This window comes from Colletes gigas, unplaced genomic scaffold (assembly GCF_013123115.1).
Source record: "Colletes gigas isolate AHSC1104 unplaced genomic scaffold, ASM1312311v1 Colletes_gigas_Sc00001, whole genome shotgun sequence".
Lineage (NCBI taxonomy): Eukaryota > Metazoa > Arthropoda > Insecta > Hymenoptera > Colletidae > Colletes > Colletes gigas.
In genome coordinates, this window is record NW_025106630.1 from 5,257,729 (window position 1) to 5,282,299 (window position 24,571).

Sequence of the window (24,571 nt, forward strand, 5' to 3'; positions counted from 1 at the left end):
ATCGTCGTTATCACAATTTTTTTATTCCCTGGATCGAAATTCGTCGAACAAGGAAATATAGTTCAATGTACAACGATCCAAGCAACAGATAGAGACAAATTTGCGTAAATTTAAGTGGTGTCGGTCGGTGCATGATCTGGCGTACGCGTTTACTTCGAAACTGGATGAGTTTCGATGATTTTAAGATCAGATTCACTTTTTTTAAACAAAACTACGCACTTTTGAAGCTTCAAAGTAATATTTGATTTGAAAGGCATTTTATCTGTAAAAGTTAGGGTTAATAGAACGATGACAAACCCTAGTACCATATAAGTTTCCTCACAAATATGTTGGGTTGTTCGGAGAGTAGGTTAGTTTCTTTATCAATGGAGACGTTAATTGTATTTTTAATCAGTTGTACTTTTAACCTAAAAGTTGGGGTTGATACGATAGAAGGACGACAAACCCTAGTAAGATCAAGATTAGAAATAAAGATCAGAAATTTGATGAGCATGGAATCATGTTACTATTAGGTAGATGGCAAAAGATGTTGGACCAAAATGGCCAGTATATAATTAAATAAAATATTTATATATTATAAGAAAATTGTTCCCTTTCAACAGAGACGTTAATTATATTTTTAATCAATTGTACTTTTAACTTAAAAGTTGGGGTTGATACGATAGAAAGATGACAAATCCTAGTAAGATCAAGATCAGAAATTTTATGAACATGAAATCATGGTACTATTAGGAAGATGGCAAAAGATGTTGGACCAAAATGGCCACTATATAATTCAATAAAATATTTATATATTATAAGAAAATTGTTCCCTTTCAACAGAGACGTTAATTGTATTTTTAACCAGTTGTACTTTTAACTTAAAAGTTGGGGTTGATACGATAGAAGGATGACAAACCCTAGTAAGATCAAGATCAGAAATAAAGATCAGAAATTTTATGAGCATGGAATCATGCTCCACTAGGAAAATTTCAAAAGATGTTGGACCAAAATGGCCAGTATATAATTGAATAAAATATTTATATATTATAAGAAAATTGTTCCCTTTCAACCCAATATTTTGATCCTCTCTAAATCTCCCAAAATACTATTTCCTGCCATTTTCTTATATCTGAAAATAGACTTCGTTGCATAAATTTTGCAATAACAATTCTAAAAGGGTGTCTTCGAGAAATCTACGAGGACTATAGCTTTCTTCGATGTTGATTTCCGGTTACAACCTATTTAATAATCAGATGTTGACCAACGAATGTGTAATCGTGGAAATTACTTTCCGTACGACCCGATAGTTTCATCCGAAATTTGAAATTCGTGGAAAGTAGAATCGCGATACTGCATTGAAAATGCAAAATCCGTCCTGGGTGTGTACCGGTTCGCAAACGATCCGTAGTCAAAAGCAGCATCGGGACGAGCCACGCTTCGTTTATCATCCTCGGCGCACGCGCGATCGTTGGCTGAATTACAGAGTTTTATGGTTGTCTGATGAATTTCACAGCAGGCCTTGGCGCGTTGCCGTTGTTATTAGGTGTGTAGAGCCGCGATTGTCGGGAGTTGTCCGCTTCGAACACGCGCACCGCAGGATGATGTCACGTATCAAAAGTACCCACACGTATGTGCATAGATACGTGTGCGGTGGGCACGAGGAACACGTGCAAACTAACGATCGGCTTATCGTTCGCATGCTAAACGCACGCAGAAAATGCATACACGTAGACTTCAAGGAGACGGGGAACGATTTTTATTAATAGGTTCGTTTATTTACCCGGGTTACCATCATCCGAGAATTTTGGTGCACGTGTTCCTCGATCCTCCTTCGATTTTAATACCTCCATTTTTAAGTAACTCTACTGTTTCTTGTTTTCACGAGGTCTGAAAAAGTAAATCGAAAGTGACCCAAGTCAATTGCTCGAGGGTTAAAATCTTGTTCGTTCCGTACAAATTGTCATTTAACACGATCTCTATGGACACTACGTGTGTGTGTGTGTATGTTTCTCGCGAGGTGAATACTCGCGTGGATGAAACGTATGTAGCTTTCACGACTCCCGGGACGAAATTTCACGCGATGGAATCTAGCCGATGATACGGTGCTAGCGATGTTATTACATAAAAGATAACGGGAGACGGGAACCCACTTTACCAGCGAGATTATCTTTTTACGTAACACCCCGAACCGCGGACATTTAAAGCACATTGTACCACCGTTTCTGGTTACGATCTATTTATTTAAAATCTGAAAACCGACCGATTCGTGCATCGGTCGAGCGTCGAAGAAAGCGCGACTGCGCTCGGAACTATTATGCTATACACGGCCGAACAAACAGATAAACCAATCGTCCACTCGTTGACCCAGTTGTGGTTTCTTGATAGACACTTGCTCGCCAAGTATGTGGTCGTCGAAGCATGAGCGATTCGTGTTTCTGCGTCGAACCGTGTGTGTGCGTCTCTTCAGGGCCCTCGCGACACATCGAGCTCGTATTCGAAATTTTATTCGATCGATAACAAATGAAAAATTGTGTACCAAGTTGGAGGAATGTTAAGAATCTAACTGTTGACGTAACAGAGTCGTTAGAATGGAATCGTACGTCGGGAATAAAAGAACCAGAGTGTCATTTTCATATTTCGAGGTGCGTTAATTGACCGACTGTCACGTAGCTTGCATAACACCGCATAAAACGGATTAGACCAATTAAATCTAATCGCGCGTGTTGCGGCTTGTATCGCTGCACGCGTTATCGTTTCATGCTGCATCTTTTCGTGGGTGCAGTTGCAAGCTAAAACAGAAACACAAATAGGGTTTCCTATTGTCGAGAGCACCGATCGCGAGTTTCATCGTGGCAGCCTTTTCTGAAACCGAAAGAGTCGCAATCTGTTTTCAGTAAGAGGATCTTCGAGTACGAAAGAAGATCGTCTTTCGCAATAACAAGGCAGTACCTTTCACGGGGGGGAACAAAGGCGACGGGAAGAGCAACGGAACAAAGGGCAGCAACGATACACTAAATCTGATTACGTTCGATAAGACTATTTTCTTCGGTTATCGCCTTCCATTTTGGCGACGCTCTAGCCACGCTCCTCGGGAACCGAGATACGTACGATTTACACAAAAGTGGAGTAGGATCTTATGGACAGACCAGTATTATCTACTCGGTAGTGTCTGGAGACTTAACTGATGATTTTAATTATACAAAATTCCTTCAAAATGTGTACATTAATGTAGGGAATTGAGTGAGACAATGAATTGTATATTATTATATTTGTAGGGAATCAAGTCAAACAACAAACAGCAAACTTCGAACTGCCATTTTTCGCTCTTCCTTTCGGTCACCCCGCGAGACATCTGTTTTGACCGCTGCTCCATTATTTCAAAACGCCTATCCTCGCTCGCGCACATCGCTCGCTCATTCTCTCTCTCTCTCACACATACTCTCTCTCACTCACCCCTACACTAAAATTGTCACAAGTATTTTTGTAATAGATATATTTTATTCAAATTTTTTCTTATGTTGTCAGAGAAATTAAAGACACATACTTGTCGATAATGTGTTAGACAAGCTCAGTAAGATTGAAAGCAAATTGTGGAAGCTTGCTCGATAGTTCAAGTACGATGGTCTTCGATTCAGATATTTAACACCAGAACTATCGACAATTATAGTGAATTTATTTGTACCAAAGAAATTAAAACGATAGACACATAAAAAAATGGAAATAAATGTATATTTATTCTCTTACAGAAAATTACAGTAAACTTTCAAAAATTCAATCGAATAAATTTTTTATAAGTCTTATTAGAAATTACGAATGGGTCATTTTGACTGCTTTGGTAGTTTTAGTGTTAATTGCTAAAAAAAATATACGTATACAACTCGATGATCGATCGCGTAAAAATACAATGAAAATTCGAAAGAGAAACTAACATTCTTCACAATAATAATTATTTTAACTATATTTATTGCAAGAATCATTTTTTTTGTGTACATCCGACAATTTTGAGATGAACTCTATAATGCAACAAATAAAAATTGATTACAAATATAGAAAGTTCGAGCTCCGACGCTAAAAATGACAAAAATTTGGAAAGTAGACTTGAGTCTTTAATCCTAGTGACTCACTTTTCGTTTTACAATTTTGCATGAGTCTCCCCCCCCCCCCTCCTTAAATCGTGACAACCTTTATGGGAAATGTTTAAAACGCGTTTCACTTTAACCGCGCGGTCGTCGAGTTCGTTTCTGGTATTCCGAACGGTTCGTACGGTTAGTGTACCTTCCGATATCGAGTGAGAAGGGTCGAAAGCATGACTCCGGTGCACGTTGCATCGCGCGATCGCCTCGTGCTTCGATATCAAATCGTTCTCGAGAGCACCGTCAGGTAACACGTGCGACGAGTTTTACGGCAGTCCACAATCTCGAGCGATAAGATACGTTCCCATGGGAAAAAGAGCGGTTCGTTGGAAATAGCGAAGTTTTTCGCGGAACGAACGACGCCGAGCACCGCGCCGCGAGACACTTGTTGCATCGACCAATGCGCCAGAGATTTTTCCGATTGCATAATATCTACGCGTACCTCGTTCTATCAGTACCGTGTCTAGAACGCTCAGAACCCTCTACGTTCCCATAAAATCACCTATACTTCTATAAATTCTATAAAATAAAGAATAATTTCCCTTCGAGGGCGTACAAAGTGAATTATCTTACGCAAACGACGATTACATGTTATCGTCCGTGACAATCGTTCGGTTTTCTTTTATTCGTCGGTGATTAATGGACGCGTATCGAGCAAAATTGCATATAATTTGTATCCTTTTAACGACGATTCGGTAACAAAACTCGCGCATTTGTCGAACGTCACCATCGTCGGATTAAAGGGACAGATAGCGGGCTGGCGGTGGATAAACGATGTGTCATTTTAAACGAGTCGATCGATACAATGAGGAATTGTTTGCTTTATATGGACGACGCGTTCCGGAGAGTCCGATTTCGTCCATGTAAATCCATCGGGCTTCGTCATTCGCATAATAGTTCCTCATTGTTTTGGTACCGTGACACACATCGAAAAAAACTTCTACGGCCGCGTTCGATCGCGAATGAGCTTTACCAGTCGGTTCCGTTGTTATTTTCTCGTTAACGAGCGTGTCTCGTTGCTTATCTTCGTATCGAAGGTTGATCGGGCATCGACGAATACAGATGTTTGTCTTACCACTTTGAGACAAAACGATCAAACACGCTCCTCCGTTCTTGTTTGCCGTGCACGCCGGAGTTTGCTCGACCGTCGCGCGTAATCTCTAACAATTACACATTCGTCGGTCAACATTTGATTATTAATTCGGTTGGAATGTAAGCTCCCTTCGGGAACGACGATCTGCCTTTGCGCGGTGTCGAAACAATTGCAACCGGAAATCAGAATCGAAGAAAGCCGTGGTCTTCGTAGATTTCTCGAACAGATTTTTATGATCGTTACTGCAAAATTTAGGAAGTTTACTTCCAGATATGAACAAATGGCACAAAAATATTTAGTTTTTCTTCTTCGTGAATTTTCTTATAATATAGAAATATTTTATTGAATTATATACTGGCCATTTTGGTCCAACCTTGAACAAAACAAAACGAAATTTTGCGAACGAGTTTTGGCACTGCACATAATTTTATTCTTGCTTGAACAGCATTCTTATCTTTTCAGTAATAAAAAAGCAAAACATGCAGAAAATGTAATTTCTGATTTTCCATACTTGACGAAATACCAAAGAATTACAATTGCACAGAATCAAACAAAATTTTTTACAAACAAGCCTTGAAGAAACAGCTGTGTAAATATGTAATGAAAAACGAAACTGCTTTCCGAACAACCCAATACAGTTTACTTAAAAACAGAGTCCTCGTGCTACTTTGCCAGTTATTGTTAACTTCGACTTGTTTTGTTTTGAAAAAATTGAAATTTGAAGTGGATTCGCAAGAATATTCGTCGAGATTTGCCGGTTGGATCAATAAATATCGCAGCGAGAGATCGTTTGTTGGCCCTCGATCGATGGTTTATCGCTCGTAAAGTCGTTAAAATTTAATCGTAAATTCGTAATCGGCGCGTACCGTTGCTCCGGGGACTCGTTGCTCGCGACATGTACCCGGTGTTCCAAAAATAAGACGCCGCGAGTAACACTTATTATACATCGCGCTACGCGAAACGAGGAGATTCTATCTTTACCTTCGTGTATGAGCTAACGTCGCGCGATATCTTTGGCTTGTTTATGCCCGGGTTGCGAAACAATTTCGAGAATCGTTAGATTCGTCGAGATGACGGCAAATCATAATTAATTGGTAGCAGAGGTTGCGGACGTAACGGGGGAAGATAAATTTTACAGTCGTCTATTAACTTTTCGATCCTCCAGCTCGCGATCATCCTCGGGACACGCGATTCTCGTTGAATTCCAATCGAGAATCGGAACCAATTCCTTCCTCATGCATATTCATCTTAAGCAAATCCTCCAAGGCGATACGAAAAAATGAAAAATATTTGAAAGCATTGTACGCTAAATTATACGTCTTGTATTCTCACGTTCGGTACGTAAACATTGAATAAAACATTATTTTAAATTCCAGTTAACGATCAGGCAGTCGTCGAATCTGAATTCTCTTTAGACTCCAACTTTGGTACAATAATGCAATTTTTTCGATCCTCCTATCGATGGATGGAAAATATTCAAAATGGATATGAGAGAGAGTTCATTTTTTTGTGGGTCTGATGGATAAGAAATTCCCCCACTCCTGAACCTAATCCACGCTGGCAACCTGGTTCGTGTTTAGGTTAAATTTAAAATTCCAAATGCTCGATTCAACGATCTGACAATTGTCAAATCTGAATTCTTTTTAATTCCAACTTTGATACGATAATTAATGCAATTTTTTTGTTTCTCCTATCGATGAATGGAAAATGTTCAACATCGATATGGGGGAGAGTAAATTTTTTGTGGGTTTAATGGATAAGAAATTCCCCCACTCCTGAATCTAATCCACGCTGGCAACCTGGTTCGTGTTTAGGTTAAATTTAAAATTCCAAATGCTAGATTTAACGGTCAGACAATTGTCAAATTTGAATTCTTTTTGACTCCAACTTTGATGCGATAATTAATGTAATTTTTTGTCGTCTATCCCTGAATGGAAAATGGTCAATATCGATATGGGAGAGAATTCATTTTTTGTGGGTCTGATGGATAAGACATTCCTCCACTCCTGAACCTAATCCACGCTGGCAACCTGGTTCGTGTTTAGGTTAAATTTAAAATTCCAAATGCTCGATTTAACGATCAGACAATTCCCAAATCTGAATTCTTTTTGACTCCAACTTTGATGCCATAATTAATATAATTTTTGGACTTCTAAACCTAAATGGAAAACATCGATATGGGAGAGAGTTAATTTTTTTTGGGTCTGATGGCTCCAGGGGGGAAAGAAATTCCCCCACCCCCAGGTCTGAACCCACGCTGGCAATCTGGTTCTTCGCGTTTAGGTTAGACAACCGGTCACAATCTCGGCTTAAAATAACACCAATTTCCGAGTACTCGGACAGTCGACGTTCGAGTCCCACGCCGGCAACAAAATCGGCGTAAACAACGGTCTACAATGTAGCGCCATTAACGGATCCGTTTTTTCGAATGCTCGCGTGTTCGTAAATTGCTGGCGGACCGATTACGTCGGATACTTCTGCCCGCGGGCGATTAGCTATTACAGCGGCCATTATTGCTGCCCGGTTCGTGAAATCGCGATCGTTCGTCTTGCCGTCTCGTTGGCCACTTAACGACCGGATTTCTACCGTTGCCCGGCCGTCCGTGAAATCGTGTTAAACTTCTTTACAACGCGGCTGGAAATTCGTGGCCGGGCACCGCGGTCGCGGGCAACCGGAAACGGGCGTCGTTCTTCCAGCAGTTTCTCCGATTAACCCTCCAAACGACGGAGACTCGCGGTCGACGACCATTTTGACGGTAAAGTTTCAAGACAGCAAAGAAGGCATTTAATTCGTCTGAAATTAAAAAAAAAATTATTCAAGGTTCGTACAGAGTAGATTAGAGTTGGCGAAATGTACAAGATTTCTAATTGCCATTGAAGATATCAGGATCAATGTACCCTAGAAATTTAAATTAATATTTGTGTATTTTTTGTGAGGGTTGATTTCACCCCCTGGAAGTGAATGATGATACGAATGGAAAAATAGTAGACAATTTCCAGGTTCCCAAACTTCCCTCGTAAGGGTTGGTTTCACGTTAGGTAACCTCTTCTCTGTTTTATTATTTAGAATAAAAGATATATTCTCTTTGTAGAGTAGTGTTTGGTAATCCTAAGGATGAACGGGATTCCCGGTGTTTGTTTTGCATCAAATTCAACTAAAATTATGTTTGCCACATTGGGCATCGCAACAACACGTGGTCACCGACGTAACGAGGCTTTCGACGATTCGTTGGACGTGATCCATTGTCGCCGTACGTATATTCGCCTGCTCTGGTCTGTGAAATTACGGTACTGAAACATTGCATGGCAGCTCTCCAACGCCCACGACGTTCGAAAAACATCGCGTCGGAGTAAGGAGAGACAAACACGCACGTAATAATAGATACGCAAGATTAATTAAGGGGACTCTCTACTCCGGAGACCGATGTTTATGAGCTTCTTTACGATTTTTCCTTTATGAAAAGAAAATTGTTACGTCGACCGATTCATTCCACACAGCCTTCTAACAATACACCTTTTCATTTCTAACCTGACAAGACAATATCAAATAAGTTGTAAATATGAAATAAAAGATTCAAAATTAATATTTCTTCTATTCATAAGAGGACAACTTTTGTTACAATACTACGATTCCATTTTTCCCCAGTGACAATAATTAAAATACTAGTAATTGGACTACAGGTGCAAGTAATATCTCTCGAATCGTTCTTCCTCAATTATTGAATTTACAGACAGAAACATACATTATTTTTCGCGACAGATAAGAAAACGACACGTGACTTTGATAAACGAGCAACAAAAACAATGCAACGAAGCCCCGTGCACCGAAACGTCCAAGATCGACAATTTAAGACCGCGCAGGTTCGATCGAGCGTTGAAAATTGCGATCGTGCTCGAACATTGTTGCGAGCGAAACGATTCGACGTTAACGAGCGAAATTCGATTAGTCACAATGCATTCGTATGAATCATCGGCTGGATAACCGGCACGGTAGTTTCACGCTCTTCTAATCGCGGCTATAAAACGAAACAAAATAGGAAAAAGTTTCGAACGGGGGGCGGGGAGGTAAAAAGAATAAACGCACCGCTGGTTAACAAACGACGAGTGACTCATAGAGCACTCTTCCTGGAATCAAATTATTCCATCGTTGGCGAAGCGAAATGATAGGAGTGAAAGTCTTGTTAACGCGATGCGTATCGCTCGATGCGTTTGTTAATTAACCGGCGTTGCCAACCATAATTTTAATCCTTTTGTTTAGTTCCAGCAGGTCCATGTGAAAATCTAATGCACAATAATATACGAAAACATGTTTTAATAAACTAACTTGGAATATCGTTGAGGTGATTCTTATTTATTAGTTCAGAAATGTTTTTATTTATGATCGTCGTGTAATTTTTTATTTTTTGTTATTGAATAATTAAACTCTCTCTTGAGCCTCATGCATTTTCGAAGGAAATTAACTCGTTAATTTAGGAATAAATTCAGAAACGAACTGTCACAGAGCTTGCGGTATTACTTTTGCCCATTGATTCGATTATTCCCGAACATGGCGGCAAATAATGCATGGATTCAGGTCAGTGGCAAGATAATGGTAAAAAGAAATTCGCGTAGCGGCTCAAAGAAACGCGTCGGCCTTCCGGGAACTTCTTTTGTAGCTGAGGTCATTGTTTTCCATTGATTCGACCGTTCGCGAATTGGGTCGCTCGGAAATTACGCGAATAAATTTGAGAGAAAGGGGGGGCGAGAGTTTACGAAACAGCTGAAACAAACGCGTAGACGAGCGCGAAATTCTTTGAATCGCAGCTTCTGGTATCATTGTTCCCCGTTGATTCGCTTCTTCGCCGATTTGACGGGATGTAGAGCACGATGAAATCGAGCCAAACAGAAAATGATACAAATAAACCCACTGTTAAAAAAGATTAATGGCTCGTTACGTAAGTGAAAATCTTAATAATATGCGATCGTGACAGATTCGTTCGATAATAGTTTCCTTACGAAAATGATAAAAGATATTGAAAAGGGGAACTCGTGCGTTACGTAAAGGCAATCAGGCTAAAATAATTATTTCATTCGCGAATATCTCGAGGGGGAATCTTTCCAAATTTCGAAAAACAAAGTCGATAGTTAATGGGTTGATGGAAACGCGATTTAAGAGATTCGATTGGGATCAAGAATCGTAGTAATTTAGATAAAGAACGGCGGGTTGCATGACTTCTGATTCAGAACTAATCTACACCGAGCGTTTGATGTGCTTAAGTACTCGATCCGTATCGTACGATCGGTGTAAACGATGGCGTATCGAGTTGGCACGATAAATCTGAAGAACCCGTATTAAATAAAAATAATACGCGCACCGAACGCGTCTGTAATGCTGTAAACACTCGTGGGATTTTAAAAATAGGCGTATTAAGATTAGGTTCGCTCGCTCGTGGTCCGGCGAGAGTCACATGGGCTTGTGTCTATAGATTTATCAAATTAAATAATACACGAATAGACGTGTCGTAAGTCGAAAGGCTTAACTTCGCTTTTCGAAAATTTTTCAATTTCGCACGTAGTGCTGTATCATTGGTCTCAAAACACTTTATTTTTAATACTGTGGAGTTATATATTTGGCTCGTAACATTATTACATGGTAATAAAAAACAAAAGTTTTGGAGCATAAAAAGCAAGTGAAGAAAATTTCGTCTGTACTAGAAATTATAAGCGAAACAAACAGATTCTGAAATGTATATTAATATACATGATTTTAAATTTCATTGGTCCCTATCTTCGAATAGAAGATTATTATTTGGCCAATTAATTTCTAACAGAATTAGCTACATTTTGGTCAGTTTTGTTGTTTCACTGGATACGTAGGAGGTTAGTGGAAATGAGATTTACGTAATCTCGTCCGGGATTATGAGTCCGCAATAATTAAGCGAAAGAGCCGCAGGTTGTCGACCTCCGTCGATTATCGGGAACTCGCGTGATTTCGGGGGGGTCACCGTTTCCCGTGGACCACGATTATTCCCGAATTCATAGAGAAACAACTCCTCTCCATCGTTCGCGCGGTGGAATTAGGCCAGTCGTAAAATAGCTGTACCCGGATACGTTTATAACGCGGCATGTTTGTCGTCGGTTCGGAGCTCGCGATTCTTCGCTGGTAGCGTTTGCGTGCCGCACGTGCGTTATTCTCCGACTCTACTCTAGCATAATCACGTGTCGGTCCCGTGAAAGACCTCTTCGTCACGCGTCGGCTACGATCTCATCCGTGAATTTCACTCGGTTCCCGTCAAATCGAGCAAAATGTCCGCCCTCGACTCTTCACCGAATGCCACACTTCTCCACGCCAACGTTCCCCCACTCGATTTTGTTTATGGAACCGATGCATTCTGAAATTTAGGGGTTGCAACTTAAAATTAACCCTCTCGTAACCCAAAAGTCGCGTACTCGATGTCAACACTTTTTAAAAATCAGAAATAGGTTCATATTTTTGCCTTTTCGAAGCAGTCGCTTTTAGAAACTGAGATTGATCGATTAAGAGATGAATTACGTATGTAAAAGTGATCGAGAATATCACTGCAAAAATAACTTCCATTTTTACTTCTTAGAAAATGTTATTCAAACCTTTGTTTTCGAAAAATATTTATATTTTTGTATTTGTCATTCGCGAATGAATTTTTGCATTTTCGAAGCAGTCGCTTTTAGAAATTGAGACTGATCGATTAAAAAAAGAATTACGTAGATAAAAGCGATCGAGAATATCGCTGCAAGAATAACTTCTACTTTTATTTCTTAAAAATGTTATTCAAATCTTTGTTTTCGAAAAACATTTACATTTTTGTATTTGTCATTCGCGAATGAATTTTTGCCTTTTCGAAGCAGTCGCGTTTAGAAACTGAGACTGATCGATTACAAGAATAACTTCTACTTTTACTTCTTGGAAATGTTATTCAAATTAAAATCTTTGTTTCCAGAAAACGTTTATTTATCTGTTCTCGTCGAAACTTATAATGTGGGAACTTTTATTACGAAAGTTCCGTTTCAACTCTTTCAGCGGAACCTATTGAGAAAGTTCAATAACTCTTTCGACCCCCCTGGAATATAGACTTCTCCCATTCTCTCTTTATTAGCAGCGTCGAACCCGGAGGGAAGGAAAGTACCAAAGGAACAATTGCAGTTTATTTTTAAATTTATCGCGTGCAGTTCTTATTTAGACATTTTATAATCATTCTGTAAACCTTATTTTGATTATTTTGTTTTCTTTAAGCTATCAATTTAATAAAAATCAATTTTTACAATATCCTTTTTCGATTTTTGAAATATGATGGTCGAGGAATCAGCTATCCAGGTCATCGACGAACTTCAGTTAATATTTGAACATAATTCGCACACCGATAGAGCTATGTGCTCTTGTTGCATAGGCTCGTTCCCCAGTCTTGTTACAAAACTATCTAATCGCTGATTCGATAAGGTTAATCTCAGTTTGTCACTTTTTTATACTCGCTACAAAAATTGTGCTATCGGCTATAGCTATTTACCGGTCTAGCCTGTCGTATCCTAGGCCGTCATCGATAATAAAAGACGCGTCGAAGATCGACAACGATCCTCGCGACGATCTAGACGAACGCCCGTAGACGCTTCGATAAGCGCGAAACGTGTCAACGACCCGTCAAATTCCTGGGCAAATTCACGAATAGCAAATGCAAACTTCTGTCAGACTTTCGCTTTGAAGCTAAAACAATTCTCAACCTGAAACATCGAACATCATAAATTTGAAAATGAGTACCCAGAGAAATTTTAATTCACGTATCAATTCTCTAAAATTAAACATTTGGTCCGGCAGTCAACATGTTAAGATCGTTAAAATCTAAACGTCGAAGGAAATAAATTTGAAAATTAGTACTCAGACAAATTTTAATTCACGTATCAATTAGGAGTCTCTAAAATCAAAGATTTGGTCCAGCAGTCAATGTGTTAAAATCGTTAAAATCTAAACGTCGAAGGAAATAAATTTGAAAATTAGTACTCAGAGAAATTTTAATTCACGTATCAATTAGGAGTCTCTAAAATCAAAGATTTGGTCCGGCAGTCAATGTGTTAAGATCGTTAAAATCTAAACATCGAAGGAAATAGATTTGAAAATGAGTACCCAGAGAAATTTTAATTCACGTATCAATTAGGAGTCTCTAAAATCAAAGATTTGGTCTGACGGCCAATCTGTTAAGATCGTTAAAATCGTTTGGGTGTCTCGATCGAATCGATGCTGGATGAAGAACAGTTAGGATCGCGGAACCGATTCTCACAGCGATCCATTGATATCGTGCGCGCTCGAAACGGAAGGAACCACGGGCTATTAATTACGCATTGTCTTTGTCCCGTAAAACGATCTACTTTCGCTGGCAGATACACCCGAAAGCCGTTGCTCGCCGACTGCGATCCGCCGGTGTCGTTCGATAAACACTTTATTTCGGGTGGTGTCGAAACGTTGCGGTGGTGTGCCGCATGCCGGTGCACCACTAAAAATACACCACTGCGCGGACCGGCCCTTTCCCCCTCTAGCGCCGAAACTGCAATCGAAAATAACTTTCCGAAACACCTGGCACCCCGGAGTTCTATTCTGCACGGTTGGATCCTCCTACCCTCTCCCCTCGACCCCATCGACGCTTTTCCACAACGGACGCGCACCTGTCCGACGAATTCCTCGGCTCTATCGCGGCTAGGAAATCCCTTTGAAAAATTTCAATCCACCCCCGAACGTTCTCGAGGAATCTTCGGAACCATTATAAAGGGGAAGAACCCGTGGAACATCGTTCGACTGTGAGATCGAACAAAATACGGTCGACTGGCAACTCAGGTGGCGAGGTGGTCTTCTTCTTCTTCTACGTCGAATTTAGTTTTTCGTTTAATTTAAGGTCGAATCTATGGAGTAAAATAAGTAAAAGAATGTGATGTAAAAGTGTTGCTCTTGACACCTGTTGTGTTAATGTTCGAATCTTTCCGTAAACATTGTTTCATTGGTAGAGATTACGATTTCGACGGAGGCGCGATTATTCGAAGCTCGTAATCGAGAGGGGAAAAAGTAGACCAGGCGAACGTGGTCAGATCCGGGCAAGAAACCGTTTGTATAATTAAAAGAAATCCATGTAAGAGGATAGAAAGTTTAATGGATCCATAGGTATTGAAAAACAGTTAATTGTAATAAAGGAAAAACACTTACGGTTCTATTAAACTTTCTATCCTCTTGAGCGGATTTCTCTACAGATTTAACCGTATTCACCTGTTTCACAGTGTCCTACAACCGCGAGTTTCAAATACACACATCACTGAAACATAGACTCGAAAGTTTCATAAAGTAAATTAGTAATAAATTGTATAATAAAGCTTTGGTTAACGAGTTGATCGGATTCTCTTAGGGTCGTTTATCATCGACAAAGTCGCGCGTTCCTCGTCTGGACGATGCGTCAGATCTTGTTTTTTTTTTTCCGCCGTGAAGATGTGTATCGTGCGTTGCTCCGCCGCCTTCCCGTCTGTTGATTCTGATAAGATTACGGGAGACGAAGATCTTGATTATTTGCTCGCCTCGGGGGAGAGCGTACTTTGAGACGCGGGAAAAATACCGACGGTGTGGTTCGCGCGTGCAAAAATGCGTCAGCGCGCGCGAGTACGCTTTTATCAGACGACGCTTTCTCGCCGCGGTGTGTGATATAACGACGAAATGGAAGGGGGATGCTTAAATATTGACGCTTCGAGATTGCAGCTGCGCGATCGCGAGATTCGACCAAGAAAAATCGAATAGAAACATAAAGGAAAATCTGGGCCTCGAACGACCCTGACATTAAGAGTCTCGCGATCAACTTTTTCCTCTCAATGATATTCTAAACCCAGAAAAAGGAGTCCGTTATTCGTGTCACGTAATCATTTTTAATCTTAATTTACTAAATTTAGAAATAAAATCAAACCATTCACATCAAATAATATCACAAATTAATGTAGATTTACTAATGGTTATTTAGATTAGTACCATTTTGAACAATTTTTTCCTTTGGAACGATCCACGATCGCCTTTAGTTTGGAAGATACTCGCCAAAAACCATTGGGGTTGGTTTTTACTTGCCAAAATTTTACACAATCTCTGTACCAGTCACGTTCACACGTAACAGAATGATTTTTAATTTGCCTCCATTTTAGATAAACTAAACTCCATCTTCGACAACTCGCTACGTAAATATAGTTCAAAAAACGTGTCTAGACCAGAATGGCCCCTTAATGTATCCACCGATATGGGTTCAACGGATTTTGATGGGAATCGGTATGCACGGTGATCGTAAATTTAGCGTTAAAGTCGTCGATGCGGACGGAAGGGGTTCGTCGCGGAAGAATTTTGTTTTCCCCGCGAGACTGATCCTTCGCGTTGGATCGAGTAGGTGCGGTGTGGAGCTAGCATTAACCTCCTATATTTGCGATACGGCGATGCTGGCGAATTTCCAAGGGATGGTTGCTAGCACGCTGAGATTCTTAGAAACAGGCTGCCTCCCCTTCTCCTACACGGTGGTTCTCCGCTCTTTCTCTCTCTTTCGCGGGAATCCATGCGCGGGTCGATGCACGATCATCGGGTTTTCTGGGTTAATCGCCGAGCTTTTCGGTGCACGCACAAGAACCTCGCACACTCGTGGCTCCGAACTAGGGATAATCGGTCCCGAGTCCATTTTTTACGCGATCACCAATCTTACAAATCGGTCCCGACACGAACGCTTTTAGTTAAGACTAATCGATCCTCAAATCGATTCATTCCTTAATCCTTACATTAGCAACCAGGTAAAGAACTACATTCCACAGAATACTTTTTTATATTCCCACGAAAATATCGCAGCTATTTCAAAAATTCTACTCGAGCGTTAAATTTTTTTAACACTTTGACTGCCACGTCACCCATATGTGGGTGACAGAACTTTTAACAGCGAAACTAAAACAATTAATTCTCAAGTTAAAATGTTAAAGAAAATAAATTTTAATAGGCTTCGTAAATTTTAATGAGGTTACGAAAGTAACTACTACGACAACTTTTAAGTTGTGTAATTTACAATTGTCTATAATGAAAGTTTTGGTCTCGTTGACAATTTTAGGATTTTAGACTGGCAGTCAACGTGTTAAAAGAAACTGACTTACCAGCTCTACTTAATATTACTATGTCAGACTCGAGGATTTGAAAATGAACAATTAATAACCAAAATATTGATATTATTCAAATATTAATCATTATTTGAATAACTTAAAAAAGTTCTAGTTTCGATTCGAAACCAGAGTTTTCCCATACTTTACTTCTAACAGATAAGCTCGAATATGACTCTTGTTTACCCGCGGTAAAGTCTGCCATTATTAATCATAGATTTTTCGCTACCGTTCCAAAACACGTGTTACGTAATCCACTGATAGAACGATTGTTTGTGAATCTAAAAAATCGTACCGTTCGATGTGACTAATTGTAAGAGCCGATCGAACGGGAGGCCTTGATCGGGAAACGTCAGCCACGATCTCTTACTTGTCGTCATAAAGAGATCGTCGTTCGATTGATGTCATAGTCGCCGTCATTCGTGGCGTGTACGTGTCCAGATCCACGTATCCGTCGATCCGGAGAACCGAACGATCGACGACGTGCTGATGATCCTTCGTAATTGAGACACGAACGATCGATTTACGAATATTCTGAACAGTTCTGTTCCGATGGAAGAATCTTTGTGCAACGCGTAGCGAACAAGTTTTGCTCTTTAATGAGAATGCATGACTGACGTAACACCGTGTGCAGCAAGTATGTAATCTCGACAATGTAGTCTCGTTGCACGCGTCGCTAATCTATTTGGCTGCGTGCAACTTATGGCAACGCGAACGGATCATTCAAACGTTGGATCGTTGCTTTATCAAACAGGGAGCGAATATCGTTTAGTTTGGTTATTTAAATTTTGTTTAGACCTCTAGAATCTAGAATTCGTGGACTTTTAGTAATCGAGACGGGGATAAGGTGCATAGAAATTGCAAGGAAAAACTGTTGGAAGTATCATTGCGTTGTTGAAGGTTCTCCTCGATGGTAATTGAGCTATTAAGTTCGGTGAAAAAGCCAAGAAAATCGCAGTAACGGTCAGCCTGACTATAAATACTAGGAACAGAGCGTGCACCACTGTATCTCGAAGCGAGTAATCGCTGCTCGAAGAGAGGACAGCGTCTAATCGAGAAAGACGAGGCGTAAAAGTCGATAAATCGAACACTGTTGGACTTTGCAGCGTGTTCATTAATAATTTAAAAAAAGAAAGAAACGTTGAGGCCGCGACGATCCTTCCTGTTTCCAAGAATATATCTTTTCCGCACAATTGCGAATATCAAGGAAATTTGCGACGTTTTTTTAAAGGAAGAAAGTTTAAAATTTTGTAAATATATCAATCAATTTTCATTAAATCATAAGTGAAACCATGCTTCGTAGTTCGACCAATTTGGTCGTTATTGATTACTTCGTTAGGTAGCCATTTTGGACCCATACTTTAATGTTCTCTGTCTCTCGGACTAATTCGGAGGGAGAAATTTTTTTAATCGACGAGACACGTTTGTATCAACGGTCTGCACTTAGTTCCAAGCACACGAGGGAACTCGAACCGTGCGAAAAGAAGACGCTTTTCGACGATGTCGAGTGGTAGCGCGTAACTTCTAATATTGAGAACTTGACACATCGGGAAGTTAATGGCTCGATGCCAAGAATCTTTGCTTCGGGAAAGACCCCACGCTCGTTCGCTGGACGACGACCCTGAATCACGCGTATTGTAATGCTCCATCCACAACGGTTCCCTCGCCATGTGAATTTGTTCGCAGCTGGTTCGAACAGCGCGAAAAAATTGCTCGAAAGTGTACTGTCACACCCTAAAAATGGTCCAATTTTCAAACGACCATAACTCCCACAACAGTGAGTGTATTACATTGAAATTTATTTGTGAAGTAGAGCGCATGGATAGCTACAAAAAAGTATTAGAGAACATTTCCGTACAACATGAAACAAATTTATTAAAACTCAAAGACTAATTTTTAAGAAAAATCGACAGGAGGTAGGTGCTCAAATTTTCCGAAGAAAAAAAATTTCAAATCGTTCTGGAAAAATTATTTTCGGTAGCAGGGGTCAATTGTAATCATCTTTGGTGAATAGACATACCCCTGAAATTCTACGCAGTTTCGAGAAAAAAATTCAGTAAGGGGGCGAAGTTTTCGACGAAATTGAAAAATTTCAAATCATTCTAAAAAAATTATTTTCACCTGTGGGAGTTAATTACAATCATTTTTGGTGAATAGATGTACCCTCGAATTCCTACGCATTTTCGAGAAAAAAATTCGAGTACGGGGGCAGATTTTTCGACGAAATTAAAAAATTTTGAATCGTTCTAAAAAAATTATTTTCACCCGCGAGAGTTAATTACAATCATTTTTGGTGAATAGATGTACCCCCGAATTCCTACGCAGTTTCGAGAAAAACATTCAGAAAGTGGACAGATTTTTCGACGAAATTAAAAAATTTTGAATCGTTCTAAAAAAATTATCTGCACCTGCAGAGGTTAATTACAATTATTTTTGGTGAATACTCATATCCCCGAAATTCTACGCACTTTCGAGAAAAAAATTCTTTACCGAAAATACAATGTCTGATCAGAGACATGAATGATTTCCCTGAAATTTCATGCGTATGTTTAAAACGTCATAACTCATGAAGGGATTGGAGGATTATTAATGTTTCAAAATGCAAATAACGCGTATTTTAGTGGAGAATATTTAGAAATTCCAAGTTGTTCTCCCCATGAAAATGGTGCAATTTCTCGTTTGTATCACTTGATATGTAGCTAAAGTTCAATTATCTGGGCCTTCGATTATTTAGATAATTTTGGCAAAATTAACTGTGCACGAACTGTAGTAATTTTTCAAGCGTACGCTAATTTTTTAAGAATACCATTTCCATAATAATAAAGTAAGTCGAAAGTGTGGTTGACTGAATTAGTATCGAAATTAGGTCGACTTGCAAACGTCGCTTTCGCGGGACTAGATGGTCCCTATTTTGTCCCTTGAAAACGGGAATTACTGCATTCGAATGCGTGGAAGCGTGACACGCCTCGTCGTAAGGTCTGCCATTGCAATAGTCGTTCCTCCAAAGGGTTCATCCCGGCTGCGGTTGTTAAAACTTGTGAAAAAAAAATGGGTTTCGAACTAACCGGGCCAGCGTTGCGGAAAAAGTCAATTATAGGAAACAACGTTGCAACGGCGGACGCTGCGGTGAAACGTTCCACGCTTTCCCCCGGTCGTGTTTTTATTTTCCACCGGCGTTTTTACTCGGCGAAATTTAGTGTTGGCTGTTTGGTTAGCGAGGAATAACGTGGGAACAAAAACTCGAAAGACAACAGTTTTATATTACGCCCGAAACGCTTTAAAAAATGGCGAGAACCGGGGCAAATAATCCAGTTACTCTTTCATACGAACGATCAATTCCGGCAATATTGCCACTTTTTTTTTAAAACGAAACATCGGGTTTTCTTCTTATTTACACAGAGAACACATTACCATCCAAAAGAACAACTTTGAATTATTATCGAATTTAGAAAATAGATCACGAGTTTGGTAAATGGTACATATTTTTCTTGTACCGTTTGCTTGGAGTATGTTTGCAGTTTATTATTTCCTTCCGTGGAAAATAATCTGTGCTGCTGGCAGAATTTCCACGGAAACCTGTCAGGCATCCTGCGCGTTCGTGAACGGGTAATATCTATTTATACGTGTACAATCTCATCTTATTACCATCGTGTAACGCGGCTTTACATTCCATTAATTGAATACAAATAAACAGATGGTTTTAATTAACCACGCGGAAGTCGAAACGTTACGAAGATATCGGCAACGATAGCCGATACTTTTTAACCCGTTAACTGGATCATTTCTCGACGAGAAACGTCCTCTGTGCATCTAATTAAAATCTACTAAAGACGACTTAGCTCTTGGTTAATGCAAATGCGGGGTAATAAGTTCCCAACTAGTCGCGGATTATTTCCTGCATCGAAGACAGCTTTTGCCAATAATTTTTAAACTTTTTCTCAATTGATTTAGTTTAGGGATAAGTTTATTTATTCTCATGCAACGTTCGTACAAATACGGAGCAGAATAGTGTTGATTAACTCGAAACGCACGGAGTATTGATCAAAAAGAGGAAATGCAGTTAACTTTATTACGAATGCTACTCGGTTCTGTCGCGTTTGGGGAATAATTTGTGTCCGCAGGTGTGGCTAATATTTATTATACTTGGCTCGTATGGACCACAAGTACGTCTCGATATTACAGCGCGAGGGGACAATTCGTAATTTAAGAGTTTCCCGACGTCGAAGATTAGTATCGATCGTCGGGATGTCTGGACAAAATGTTTGTTTCCTCTAAATTGTTTTGCCAGCCGATTATCATCGGCTGTTATCTCGAATATTCGAGGTGTTTATGAGCAGCCGTTTCCGTTTATTTTGTGCGTACCATCTGCCCACCCGAATTGCAACGATATTCACCGCGTTCTTCTATATTCTTAAACGTTATCGAACACGTCTGTTTTCGGTTTAATTAAAAAAAAAAAAAAAATATTGGTCGTTATCGATGGCTGTTTTGCTATATAAAATTGAGATTATAGGGACAACGAAGGACTTATCGCCTCCAAAGATAGGCGGCTTTCACTTTTTATTTCACGCATGCGTGGTTAACGCAAAAATTAAATTAAAGTAAATCCTAGAAAGTTCAAGTAAATTTAGAAAAATACTTTAGCAATCGCTACGTGGGACTGTTTATTAATTTTCCATTGGCTACCTGTAATTTTTGTTACTATTCAGAAGCTTGTATCGTCTGGTAACTCTCCATTGCACCAAATAGTATCCACCCGTTGAGATAAATAAATAATTACGGAAAAATTGCGACCGATTAATGGTCAGTGAAACCACGATGTCTTCGGGCTGAAATTAAACCGCAGATTATTTAATTAGCCGACGATAATCCGCGCCTCGACCGATGGCTAGTTCCAACAACAACTTCGTGTCAAGGATACGATCCGTCGTGTTTTCTCTCGGATTGGATTTTTCATTTTCGCCGTGCATTCCGTAAATAACTAACACGCGAGCCCATTCCACTCCGTTTCGATCTAATTACCTCGAGTGGGCGTAGCATTAGGACGTCCCATAAATTCCTGTCATTCTTCTCAGACTGCAGGACTATGAAATTCAGAATCTAAAAGAGAAACGAAATTTATCGGCCAACGCGGCTAATTTATAGACATTTCACCTTTTCTCCAAACACTAACAGCTTTGATTTGTCATTTTAACCTTACATTCCCAACACCAACACTTTAATTATAACGTTAATCGAGCAATGTTAGCGTAGATCTCGCGATGCTATACCTACATGTCCGCGTAATCGACGTTTCGTAAATCGATCATTCCGAGCGTCCGGCGTTGGTCCGAAGATATTTTCGGCGCGGCTGGACTTTTCAGTGGGCGAATCTTTACGCAACAGTTTTCCCGTATCTCGTATTCAAAAATACTTTGTTGGACAGAAAATAGAATTATTGCGCGAAAATAAAATTTTTTCGTAAAGTTACGACGCCCCCTAAAAATAGAACACCTACTGGAGAGGGCTATAAAGATGAGCGACGTGTAAGATTATGCGGTATAAAATCGAACTATTTCGGTCCGCGGATCGTTGTTTCGACTTTATCGTTGCATAAAATACGATCGTAACGTTTTACGTTCTAATAAGCCGCTTTAGGCTTTTTAATTATTCAGAGCGATCGGGCGATGTTTGTTGTCAATAATCGCGATATAGATACAATGAATAACGTCGGGTACGTAATCGTGCCCGACGCGAATTACCGAATTGTCGCGAAATCATTTTGTTTGTTGAGAAAACACGCGTGGCGAGCGCAGCTGCTATGATTTAAACTCCGTTCGTTATCGTCGTGGAGAGATAAAAATCGAGTGTGTATTAATATTGTATTACAATCGTGCTCGTGACGGCGCAATAAAAATCGCGAACCACCGAGTCCTCGATCGTTGATACCAGCTTGGACGGCCTTGGTTCTTATTTCCCGCTGCGAGTCGAAGGGTTAATGCAAAATTATCGCTCGGTTTATAATTATCCGGTGCGACATTGACGGGTCTCTCGCAGCCACGGCGGGGATCAATGTATCGCGACTTATTGCAGACGTTCGAACGCGTCTCGTGTTGTTTTTTTAACCGTTCGATTATCGCGCGAGACGTTCGACATAAGTTTCATTCGATCGATAGATAAGCAAGACGACCGACGTGTGGCAATTCGTTCGATCGAACGGTTTAAAATGTTTAAAAAACGAATGTTTTCTCGTGAACAACGTATTCGGTATTATGGAAAACAGATATCGAACTCTGCCACGAAAATATATAAAATAAAAGAGTCGCGATAAACGAGTTTTTAAAAGTTAAAAATAAATTTGGGAAAACATTGATTATTGTATTTTTTTGAAAGTTTCAGAATAATAGATCGACACGTGTGTTTTATTTATATATAAACGAGGGAATAAACATTAAATATTGCGCGAAGAGTGCTTTCTATAATAGATAAAACGAGTTTACGTTATAATAGTTTTAGTGGGCGTTGGTTTTTTTAGTTCCTTAATATTATACAATAATTTAAGAAGTCTCGGAATATAGAAAATCATAAGAACGTATACTTTCAGTGCCTGGATAGCTCAGTCGGTAGAGCATCAGACTTTTAATCTGAGGGTCCAGGGTTCGAGTCCCTGTTCGGGCGAATATTTTTTTTCCTCCGAATATTTTTTGATCGTCCAAACAAATTCGTATCGTGAAGAATTATAATAATGTGCATTTTCATTGATTGGATGTAATTAAAATGTACTGTAAAATTATTTAAAATACAAAATAACTTTCTAAATTCAACGATCTTGCTCGATACACATTACTAGATTTACGACGTTTAGATTTTCGTCGTATTTTACTTTTTGACTATGGGTAGAACTATGAATAAATATATGGTTCCTATCCCGATCTTCTGTATTACGAAACAATAAAACAGGTGACACTCTCCCAGAAGCATTTATTTATTTAGACAGTAATTACATAATTCTACTAGATCCCGTACGATCGTGGAGTTCCTCTTTCGTACTTGCTCCCATAAAATGGAATATGTTTGCATACTACTTTCCAGTCCGTTAACCAACAAATGAGTAATATGATGGACGCGCTGTGAGCCAAGGCAGATACTTTCCTGTAAAAAGAACAATCGTATCCTGGACCAAGTCGATAATAAATATTAACCAATAACTACCCATTTCTATAATAGTAATCGAAATGTTTCGATCTGAAATAAATGTAATATTTCTGCATGTAAATACTGCATTTATTTCAAATATATTTTTATATATTGTACAAGCTAATATTACAATATATAAATATTATTAAAAGGATGTTTATATATAGTTAATTTAAATATATTCTGGTATCAGACACCAGAATAGAACATTATCAAATTCTGAATTGTGAATTTGCTCTGAGAAATCTGAAGTCTCAACTCCTGTTGTTAATAATAAAGTAACGAAGAAATATTATTTTCTACGTACGAATAAACGTATGTTATCATCTGTTGTCACTCGTATAGTTAATTTTAAAGAATAATGAAATCTACAGTTTCTTATTTCCCCTTATTCGGTTAAAAATATTAACGAATCGTTTGGTCGCGATTAAAATACGATCGTTTGAATATAATGTTTACGCTTTGTTGAATTTACGCGGAGATAAAAGTAACGACAAAGGTTAAAGTAATACCGCGATGTCGATAGCAAACAAAAATCGTTTCCTCGAGAAGTTAAGGTAATAATTTATGTGTAATTTTACCAGACTGCAGCTCGTTCTTGAATAACCGACCACTTCCCGTAATACGATAGATATTTCTTCGAACGGAAAAACATTTTCGCGTTAACACGTTCGACGTCAGCGATGCTGATGTTTGACGTTAATGCAGCGACGAATGGTCGCGAGTCGCGAACCACGATTCGTCCTTTTTTTTTCTCCTTAATGTCCATTCCAACACATCGCCAATAAAAATTGCGTCACCATTCGACTTGTTTAACTGGCTTCCACACTGCATAAGGAAGTTAAGGTGATCCTGAATCGTTTGAGAAAAATTTCGTATATATCATTAATACCGCCTACAATATTCCATATACAATATTTGTCTGGTAAAATTAAAAAGCTCATTAATTGAGCTATTATACGCTTAGGTGTCGATAATTTGTGTGTACTTTGATTTTTCTCATTTCGAGTGTCCTCTTTTATAAAATAATTATTATT

General features: G+C 39.3%; 1 protein-coding gene and 1 non-coding gene across 2 annotated transcripts in view; both read left to right on the forward strand.

Moving 5' to 3' along the window:
- The window catches only part of LOC122405506 (sestrin-1), a 214,972-nt gene that overhangs the window by 107,188 nt on the left and 83,213 nt on the right, over positions 1-24,571 (forward strand). The window lies entirely within an intron of this gene.
- Trnak-uuu lies at positions 22,943-23,015 on the forward strand. The gene has a single exon. It is a non-coding gene; the product is annotated as a tRNA-Lys (tRNA).